General features: G+C 43.7%; 1 pseudogene; it reads right to left on the bottom strand.

The window, feature by feature from the left end:
* Positions 1–246: 246 nt before the first annotated feature.
* LOC125521649 lies at positions 247–4,260 on the bottom strand (annotated as a pseudogene).
* Between the last annotated feature and the right edge of the window lie 5,736 nt (positions 4,261–9,996).

The raw sequence follows: 9,996 nt of genomic DNA, 5'->3' as shown, positions 1-9,996 counted from the left end.
AAAACCTGAGATCAACACTAGGCAAGTTGGCATTGGCAATCTGCTGCGAACCAGAATTGGATGTGTTTGGCGTCAGTTAGCAGCAAATGTTCAGAACTCCCCACACATGCACAGTCAAAAGGCTTAACACTAGGCAGTAACATGAAGTAAGTACTAGCAGAGATGAAGCAACCATATTAACTTCTTCCAGGATATTATCAGCGGGTCAGTGATGCAACAGAGTTGTGGGATCCATGAGACGGGGGATAACCATTGTTCAACCATATTTGAACAAGCAAGAGACCTTAATTATAGTCAGGCTTGTTTCGACAGCACAGACTTTGTTATGTTTATTATCTACCTGATGAAAGTGAAAAAGAAGGCTTGTTTCAACAGCACAGACTCTGTTATTACCTACACAGAAATTACAATGCTGTACACATAGTGTTGGAGTCACTCCTGCCTTGTGTATGAAATACTAGTACATATTGTTTTTAGAAAAATGAAATACTAGTTGCAGAGGGCCTCCGCAAAGAGAGGAGAAGTAATGACATCCTCCACTGCTGGTTGATATGTCGGCCCACAGCGTGCGTCCTCTGCTTCTTCCTCTAGTCTCCGTCGTTGGTGCAGGCAAATCTCGCCCCCTCTTCTCCACGCCTCCGCTGTCGACGCCCGCCCCCAGCGTGCGCTATTCCTGGCGACGAGGACGGCGGTTGCCTCAGGCCGCGGCGCCAACCTTCCTCTCCGCCCTCTGCGCCCTGCATGCCGAGGAGGACGGCAGCAAGATCGACCATTGCCTGCTTCAGAGACTCCCACCTGCAGGTATGTCGATGCATCGCATGTTATCACCGGATTTAATGCGGGAAAAGTTACTTAGACAGCAGCAAGATTGACCGTTTACCAGGGCACTCAACCGTATCCCGATTTACTTCGCGGCTACAGTATTCTGGATCTTCATGACGCCGTCATTCATGGATCCACTTATGTGGGACAGAGGAGAGCAAGTGGAAATACTCCCCACCTTCTCTGCATCGTCTGGGCAGTTCCTCACATAGAGACACCTCAGCTTGGCAAGATTTCCAAGGTTTGGAGGCAGTGTCACGACGCTTCGACAACCTTCAATCCACAAGTTCTCCAGGGACAGCGGAAGGGTTTCCTCCTCACAGGATGAAGTGTTGCCCTCCAAGTTGACACAATTTCCGATGTACAGTATGCGGAGGCGATCCAAGCACCGTAGCTCCTCTGTTAGCCAGCGGACAAGATTGCTGCAACTGTAAATCGTCAGCTGTTCCACCAACGAAAAGCACTTCCAAACCATAAGCTGTGATCCGGAGCTTCTGACCAAGCTGTTGGGGCCTTCCAGATCCAAATACTTCAGTTTTTCAAGAGGTATTTGAGTTTGGTTTTGCTGGGCGTCTAGAGGCAACATGAGTATGTCTTCTGGAGACCCAAGAGTTAAGCTGACGAGAAATGGCCAGGAGCCCAGACGGATGCCCATAAACACTAAACCGACTGCAGTATTGTGGACCCCAACTATTTTCAACAATCTGATAATGGGGATCACCGGAATACATGCAAGCTTGGGGCAATTTTTGATCTCTAGCTCTTCAAGCACCCGGAATGTTACCAGGTTCTCCCACACTATTTTCTGCCCATATCTCCAGGCTTGGTAACTCAATCAACGTCATCTCCTTCAACCTTGGGAAAATTCGCAGAGGGGTAATGCATCCTCCACATTCCACATCAAGGTTATTACATAATGTTGTCAGGTTATCCATCTTCTGTAAGACCAAAATCTCTAGAGACATCGAGAACCATATTACAGGGATACTCTTGCATTTTGTGCAGCCAGACATCTTGAGTTCTCTCAAGCAGTGAAACATCTCAGGCTTTCTCATCCATTGTGATATTTCTAGGCCACCATATCCACGTATCTCCAATTTCTGGATATTACTATGAGGTTCTAAGCACTGAAGCACTTCTTCCACATTACAGGCAATATCTCTAGGCCCATCATCTATTTCTTGGTCCCAAGAGAAGAACAACTCACTTAGAGTTTTCTTCTGATTGAGGTTGGCTTCTTTTGCATTCTCGCCACTCTTTATCTTGCTCAAATTCAACAATTCCAAACTATTGCTAAGGCATTGTAAATCTTTGAGCTGCTCTATCCCAAGGCCATCTCTAGTACCCACAACAAATGTTGTTAATATGTGAAGGTTGTTAAGTAGACCAAAGTTTGGAGACATACTTTTGAGACTATCACAACCAAAAAGGTAAAGATGTATGAGCTTTGTCAATCTTGCCATGTCTTCTGGTAACTGTTGCATGTTCTGGCAATCTATGAGCCTTAGTGTCTGCAGGTTATACAACATACATATTGAATCTGGCAACCTAACAATGTCAGATCCAGACAGGTCAAGATACCGTAAATGTTTTGCATTTATGGCCTTGCAAATGACAATTGGAGAAGGGGGGCAATGCAATGCTCTTAGTGATGCCAATACCTGTTGCAACTCCTTAATATACTTGTGTGATCTGCTTGGAAAATTATAATTATGATCCTCCCATGATTCTGACGGAGCTAATAAAGTGCGGATGTATGTTCTGCCTTTGCATAACCCACTGATATGTTCCAATTCAGCCTTTGACATTTTCATGTGACAAACACCTTTTAACAATGCTTTCTGCTGAGACGATACTTCTATACTTGCACATTCATCTGTGACATATTTTGCTAGATCATGCATTAAGTCATGCATTTTACATACAACTGTCTTATATTGTGTGTCACCATGACGGACAGCAGATTTGAGTACCACTTTCTTGGAGGAAGGACCTCCAAACTAACTCATCAAAAATGAATTCTCCTTTCTGTACTAAATCCATTGTTCCCTCTTCTTGAATAAAGCCATTTGCCATCCATAGTTGGATCAACCTATCCTTCTCCATCTCATAATCCTTGGGAAAAACTGCACAAAATGCAAAACATTGCTTCATTTCAGATGACAGGTCTATGTAGCTTAACTTTAGTATGGGCATGACCTCATATTTGCCTCCATCATTATCCCCAATGTTACTTTCTTCGATGGCTTTCCATTCCTGTACTTTTTCCTTTGAACTCAGCAATCCGCCCATCGTCTTAAGAGCAAGAGGCAACCCCCCACATTTATTGACAATACGCCTTTCGATGGCGACCAACACTGGTTGGTCATCAACACCATTGCTAAATGCTTTGTTCGAAAACAATTCCCACGAGTCTTCTTCACTCAAAAATACTAGCTCGTGGGGCTTGACAGTGCACATTATAGAGGCCACTTGTTTGCTTCAACATGTGACCACTATAACACTTCCAGGTCCACCAACAGAACACAATAGTGGCTTTAGTTCATCCTCCCACATTCTCTTATCTTCATCCCATACATCATCGAGAACAAGTAAAAACCTTTTCTGGCTAATGACTTCATCAAGTTTCTTCTGCAATAGTTCGATGTTGCCTGTCATGGGAGAACTTCCATTTGTGGCCAATTCAATTAGGGATTTCAAAAGAGCAATAACATCAAAATTTTCAGACACGCAGTGCCACATCTTCAACTGGAAATGTTCGTGGACCTCTTGTTCATTGTACACCATCTTAGCAAGAGTCGTCTTGCCAAGACCACCCATCCCAAAGATGGACAGCACCTGCACCTTCTGCTGATCTTGTTGGTCGAGCAGTTGCTTCACCACCATCATCTTATCATCATCTCTTCCAAAGATTTTGGTACAATCATCCAGTTTTGAGTGTGTTTGCCGGCAAGGATGTCGCCGCTTCTCCCTACTGGCAGAATTTTCCAGGCCAAACTTGTTCATCTCCTCAACCAACTTATTGATCTTCTTGAGGACGTTCTTGAGTTTCCTGCTCATTTCAAAATGGAAGAGCAACGGGCTGTGGCGCGTGATGTAGCTGAGTGCCTTTCGGGTAGTGGACTTGCCAACCTTAGACTCGCGGCACAGCACCTCATACTGGAAGTCGTCGAGCACGTCATCGGCCTGGTAGGCGACGGACTTGAGCTCCTTCATCTAGCTCTTGACATAGCGATTTGTCTCGCTCATCTCCTCAGCGTTTGCCAGCTTGCACTCGACGGCTAGTAGATGCCGCTCGAGCGTTTGGCGATCATCGTCGAGGCCACACATACGAGTCACCGTCTCGACGAGTGCATCTGCGGCCTTGCCAGCCACGCTGCGCACTAGAGGGAGAAGCAGCGACTCTGTCATGAGCTTGCAGGTCGGAGCAAGAAGAAACTGCAGCGCAAGAAAGAAGAGAGGTTAAGCACTGATAGAACATGAACAACCTTGTAATCCTCTTATTTTATATTTTATAGTTCCATAATAGCTTGAGAGTGGTTCTTCTACTCCCACTCTCGGTGCACCCACGCAAGAAAACATATCAAAACATTTCAAAGAAATCTGAAACTTTGTGGATATGATCATCAACAAATGTTAGAGAGGCTTGCAAAATTTGGTGGTCAAATAACATTCGAGAAACTCTCTACAAAAAAGACAAAATTAGAAAATCTGCTCAAACAGTGTACTTACATTTTGACTAATTTTCAGTGAATTTGTTCTTTTTTGTACAGACCTCCTCGAATGTTATTTGACAACCAAATTTTGCAAGCCTCTCTAACATTTGTTGATGATCATTTCCACAAAGTTTCAGATTTTTTTTGAAATGTTTTGCTATATTTTTTTGCGTGGGTGCACCGAAGGTGGGTGCAGCTGCCACTACTTTCCCTAATAGCTTAGCTTGTATAGCTCCTGTATATACCTCTTGTACATACTTTTTGATACATATACATAAAAAATCTAGTGGCATTTTGGCCTGCTGTACAGCTATAAAAACATAACATGAACAATCGAAGAACAGCAAACAAGGCCAAGGATTGAGCAGAGAATTCACCTCAACGACGCCCAAATTTGATCTTGTCCAAATTGGTGAAAGAGCAGTACTGTACTGCTGCTCGTTCCTTCGCCGTCCCTGTGTAGGTCTCTCCACACGCCAAGGCTGCTATGGAATTGTGTGGTTGCTGGAGAGAGGATGGAAGCAAATGGAGATAAGATCAGGGAATCCATGAGCTGTATATTGACTGACTGACTGATACATGTACCTACCGGTGGTCCCTCATTTATTTGCAGCCATACATCGCTATTATTGGATATTTCTATAATTTCCTTAATTTTATATACTTTCAAATACTCTGTTTTATCTATACACAACTGTTTCTTCAGATCATTTTAGCATTGCCATTCTGTTAGTGCAGTCGATTATATGTTCTGAGTTTATGTAATCTTCTTAAGACCATCCAGTAGATGGTATCTAATTGTTCAGTTAGTACTAATAATTGTGGAAGGAAACATTTTGGTCAGAAAAAAAGGCAGTGAAAGGGAATAAAGATGGAAAGAGCGTGGAAATGTCGTATTTAGGACCACAATACTTCCCTTTCACTCAATAAATACTTGAATACCGATATTCAACCACCATTGAGTTTATTCTGCAACATGCATATTCAAACAATTGGCTGTACCGTCATCACTTTATTTTCCAACTTGTCGACAGGACAATAAGCGAGACGTCCATGCATCTGCTGTGAAGACTGAAGACTTCTCTCACTTGTGTCAAGATGGGAGATGCGGGAGATGGACGTGGTAATTGATCCGTATCATATTTGGCTTGCTATATGAATTAATCTTTTTGTCTGTTGGCTACTGCTCCAGAAAAATCGACACCAGAAATCTCATAGCGAGGAGGAATTTCTGTGTGGAATGTATCACCTATTTATGCCAAGAAAACTCTTAAGAGGCGCTCCTGCGTCAATTTTTTTCGTGACGTATCAGCCCAAATACAACTCAATTCTCTACCTCCAGAGGATAGATTATCGTCAAATAACTCAATTCTCTACCTCCAGAGGATAGATCATCGTCAAATAAATATGGGTGTTAACAATGGCTGCTGGAGCACATAAGTACACTTTTATTATATAGGGTGTGTGAACTAGCGGAACGTCTTGCCTTCTCAGGCCGACGGCTTCGTATTATATAGATGGGGCGCACCTCCCATAACAGCGCATACATTCGGTTGAGATTACATACTCGGAGATCAAGAAAGGAGATAGAGATAAGAAGTTACATGAGATAAACATTATACTCTAACAACCTAACCATCTCCTAAGGTGCGCCTGTCATGTAGATATGCGCCTGTCATGTATGTTTAACACCCTCCCTTAATCACAACTCCATTAAGTTGAGATTATACTTGAAGTTTTCAAAGCTCTTGACAGGCAATGCCTTTGTGAATCCATCTGCAATTTGATCACTGGAATGCACAAAACGAATGTCAAGTTGTTTGTGAGCCACCCTTTCTCTGACAAAGTGAAAATCCATCTCAACGTGTTTGGTCCTGGCATGAAACACTGTGTTAGTTGAAAGATAGGTGGCACCAAGGTTATCACACCACAAACATGGAGCTTGTTTACTCTTTATATCAAGTTCCTTGAGCATGGATTGAACCCATATGATTTCAGCTGTGGCATTTGCCAAAGCCTTATATTCTGCCTCTGTACTAGATCTGGAGACTGTATCTTGCTTGCGAGCACACCATGAAATTAAGTTGGGTCCAAAGAAAACAGCAAAACCACCAATAGAGCGTCTATCATCAAGACAGCTTCCCCAAACAGAATCAGAGAATGCACTGACAAGTGTACAGGATGACTTGCTGAAATTAAGACCCATGCTTAATGTGTTTTTGACATATCTAACTATCCGTTTAGCAGCAGTGAGATGAACAGTTGTAGGTGCATGAAGAAACTGATATACTTTGTTGACAGCAAAAGAAATATTAGGCCTAGTAAGAGTAAGGTATTGAAGAGCTCCTACCAAGCTTCTGTATTTTGTGCTGTCCTCTTGAGTCAAGAGAGTTCCTTGTGTGAGAGATAATTTTTCTGAGCTGGATAGTGGAGTAGGTGTAGGTTTACAACCTTGTAGACCAGCTTTTCTTACCAAGTCAACTGCATACTTTTCTTGGGAGAGATGAAGTCCATCCTTGTGCCTCTTTACTTCAATCCCAAGAAAATAATGCAAGTCTCCAAGATCCTTCAAGGCAAAATCTGCACTCAAATCTTTGAACAGTCCTGTGATAGCTTCATCAGATGAGCTTGTCACAATAATATCATCAACATATATTAGGACAAATATGCATGTATTGGACTTGTTGTAGATGAACAGAGAGGTGTCAGACTTTGAAGGAACAAAACCAAGTGATTGCATTTTGTGACAGAGATGGGAGTACCATGCTCTAGGTGCCTGTTTCAAACCATAAAGTGCTTTGTCCAACTTGCAGACACGAGAGGGTGCACTTTTACTTATAAACCCAGGAGGTTGTTTCATATATACATCCTCTTCCAGAACACCATGGAGAAACGCGTTCTGAACATCAAGTTGCCTGAGACTCCATCCCCTAGAAACAGCAATAGACAAAACCAGATGGATAGTGGCAGCTTTAACAACTGGACTAAATGTGTCCTCGTAATCTATGACATACCGTTGTTTAAAACCCTTTGCAACGAGCCTAGCTTTGTAGCGATCAATAGTTTCATCAGATTTCCTTTTGATTCTGAATACCCACTTTCAATCAATTAGATTTTTACCTTGCTGTGGGGGAACTAAATGCCAAGTTTTATTTTTCTTGAGTGCCATGTATTCTTCATGTCGGGTTTTGAAGTAATTTCAAAAAATTTCCTACGCACACGCAAGATCATGTGATGCATAGCAACGAGGGGGAGAGTGTTCTCTACGTACCCAACGCAGACCGACTGCGGAAGCGATGACACGACGTAGAGGAAGTAGTCGTACATCTTCACGATCCAACCGATCAAGCACCGAAACTACGGCACCTCCGAGTTCGAGCACACGTTCAGCTCGATGACGATCCCCGAACTCCGATCCAGCAAAGTGTCGGGGAAGAGTTCCGTCAGCACGATGGCGTGGTGACGATCTTGATGTACTACAGCAGCAGGGCTTCGCCTAAACTCCGCTACAGTATTATCGAGGAATATGGTGGCAGGGGGCACCGCACACGGCTAAGGAATAGATCACGTGGATCAACTTCTGTGTTTCTGGGGTGCCTCTGCCTCAGTATATAAAGGAGCCAAGGGGGAGGGGGGCGCCGGCCAGGGAGGAGGGTGCAGGAGGAGTCCTACTCCTTCCGGGAGTAGGACTCCCCCCCAATCCTATTCCAACTAGGATTCCCAAGGGGGGAAAGAGAGAGAGGGGGGCCGGCCACCTTCTCCTAGTCCTAATAGGACTAGGGGAGGGGGAAGGTGCACAGCCACCTTGGGCTGCCCCTTTCTCCTTTCCACTAAGGCCCATGAAGGCCCATATGGCTCCCGGGGGGTTCCGGTAACCTCCCGGTAACCCGGTAAAATCCCGATTTCACCCGGAACACTTCCGATGTCCAAACATAGGCTTCCAATATATCAATCTTTACGTCTCGACCATTTCCAGACTCCTCGTCATGTCCGTGATCACATCCGGGACTCCGAACAACCTTCGGTACATCAAAATGCATAAACTCATAATATACCTGTCATTGTAACCTTAAGCGTGCGGACCCTACGGGTTCGAGAACAATGTAGACATGACCGAGACATGTCTCCGGTCAATAACCAATAGCGGGACCTGGATGCCCATATTGGCTCCTACATATTCTACGAAGATCTTTATCGGTCAGACCGCATAACAACATACGTTGTTCCCTTTGTCATCGGTATGTTACTTGCCCGAGATTCGATCGTCGGTATCCAATACCTAGTTCAATCTCGTTACCGGCAAGTCTCTTTACTTGTTCCGTAATACATCATCTCACAACTAACATATTAGTTGTAATGCTTGCAAGGCTTATGTGATGTGTATTACCGAGAGGGCCCAGAGCTACCTCTCCGACAATCGGACTGACAAATCCTAATCTCGAAATACGCCAACCCAATGTCTACCTTTGGAGACACCTGTAATGCTCCTTTATAATCACCCAGTTACGTTGTGACGTTTGGTAGCACCCAAAGTGTTCCTCCGGCAAACGGGAGTTGCATAATCTCATAGTCATAGGAACATGTATAAGTCATGAAGAAAGCAATAGCAACATACTAAACGATCGGGTGCTAAGCTAATGGAATGGGTCATGTCAATCAGATCATTCAACTAATGATGTGACCTCGTTAATCAAATAACAACTCATTGTTCATGGTCAGGAAACATAACCATCTTTGATTAACGAGCTAGTCAAGTAGAGGCATGCTAGTGACACTTTGTTTGTCTATGTATTCACACATGTATTATGTTTCCGGTTAATACAATTCTAGCATGAATAATAAACATTTATCATGATTATAAGGAAATAAATAATAACTTTATTATTGCCTCTAGGGCATATTTCCTTCAGTCTCCCACTTGCACTAGAGTCGATAATCTAGATTACACTGTAATGAATCTAACACCCATGGAGCCTTGGTGCTGATCATGTTTTGCTCATGGAAGAGGCTTAGTCAACGGGTCTGCAACATTCAGATCCGTATGTATCTTGCAAATCTCTATGTCTCCCACCTGGACTAGATCCCGGATGGAGTTGAAGCGTCTCTTGATGTGTTTGGTCCTTTTGTGAAATCTGGATTCCTTTGCCAAGGCAATTGCACCAGTATTGTCACAAAAGATTTTCATTGGACCCGATGCATTAGGTATAACACCTAGATCGGATATGAACTCCTTCATCCAGACTCCTTCGTTCGCTGCTTCCGAAGCAGCTATGTACTCCGCTTCACATGTAGATCCCGCTACGACGCTTTGTTTAGAACTGCACCAACTGACAGCTCCACCGTTTAATGTAAACACGTATCCGGTTTGCGATTTAGAATCGTCCGGATCAGTGTCAAAGCTTGCATCAACGTAACCTTTTATGGTGAGCTCTTTGTCACCTCCATATATGAGAAACAT

Source organism: Triticum urartu, chromosome 7 (genome assembly GCF_003073215.2).
Source record: "Triticum urartu cultivar G1812 chromosome 7, Tu2.1, whole genome shotgun sequence".
Classification (NCBI taxonomy): domain Eukaryota; kingdom Viridiplantae; phylum Streptophyta; class Magnoliopsida; order Poales; family Poaceae; genus Triticum; species Triticum urartu.
Note: the sequence above shows the minus strand (reverse complement) of the source record. Positions and strands in the feature narration are given on the sequence as shown.